The following is a 1,449-nucleotide window of genomic DNA, read 5'->3' on the forward strand; positions in this document are numbered from 1 at the left end:
ATTTTGGAAAGCCTGTTTTCTCGTATCTTCAAGTTTTTAGGCTTTGGGTGTTGGTTTTTTGTTTTACTCTAACAGATGAAGAAAGATGGTAGAGGAAGAGCAGGCCAAGCCATTCTGATCCTCCAACTTTAATAACTGATTTAATATATCTCATTTATGTCACAAATATTTACCGAGAGCCTGTTATTGGCTAGGCACTGTGTTAAGTGCTAGGTACAACATGAGCAACAAGGAGGCCCGATCTCACTGAATCTGCATCCTAGTAGGTAAGAAGAAAATGCTGAAGGATGGGATGACATGAGAGTGCATAGCAGGGTTTCTTAAGGTAGAAGAGGTAAGAAACAACTTTTCCTAGAAGTGGCATTTAAGTTAAAGTTTTAATGTGCTTTAAGTTAGAGCAATTTTGTGTATGTGAGAGCTCAGTCACTTCACTTGGGTCTGACTCTTTGCGACCCCACAGACTGTAGCCCTCCAGGCTCCTCTGTCCATGGGATTCTCTGGGCAAGAACACTGGAGTAGGTTGTCCTGCCCTCCTCCAGGGGAATCTTCCCAATCCAGGGTTTGAACCTGCGTCTCCTGCATTGCACATGGATTCCTTACCCACTGAGCTACCTGGGTAGCATGTGTAAGAATTGTCAAAGAGTAGAGATAAGGAAAACATAAAAATAGTTCAGAATCCTTCATAGGACTTCCTGTTCTCTAAGAAAATTGCTTTCACAATAACCACACCATCCAGGGCTGTAGAATAAGCACTCAGTAGACTCTAACAAGAGACTGGTGAGATTAATCCAGTTATACACACATCCATATTTACCTCCACTCCTGTTAGAAATCTGAGTCTTCATAATCTGGCTTAAGCCTCCCCGTGCCCTGTCCGCATTCACATCCTTTCACTAGGCCCTTTAGAATCCGAAATCTATGATCAGCAAACTAGCTAAGTGCAGTGAGTGAAGGGGTACATTGGTATCAGACTGCCTGGTTTCAAATCTCGTTACTGGGTGTCCTTAAATAAGATCTTACTGGGTGAAGAGGAAATCGGAGAGCTAAAATTTTTACTGACTGAGCATTTATCCTACTTTAACTCATCCTATATTTCAGGGTGACAAAATGGCCCATTTATGATGAGATAAAGTCGTTTTTCACAGAAGAATCCCATATGGTAGAAGAATCCCAGCAAAAAATGTAGTGAAATAATTTATTCAGGCACTGATCATCACTAGATGAAGCCATCAGGAGAAAGGTTAATGGAGAATTTTACTGTCACCATTTGAAAACATTGATCAATCTTAGCATCACTAAAGACGGGAAGCTAGACCTTGTAGGCCTTCTAGTTGATGCTAGTGGTAAAGGATCCACCTGCCAATCCAGGAGACACAAGAAATGTGGATTCAATCCCTGGGTATGCACGGAAGATCCCCTGGAGTAGGAAATGGCAACCTGTGCCAGTAC

Source organism: Bos taurus, chromosome 29, assembly GCF_002263795.3.
Source record: "Bos taurus isolate L1 Dominette 01449 registration number 42190680 breed Hereford chromosome 29, ARS-UCD2.0, whole genome shotgun sequence".
Classification (NCBI taxonomy): Eukaryota; Metazoa; Chordata; class Mammalia; order Artiodactyla; family Bovidae; genus Bos; species Bos taurus.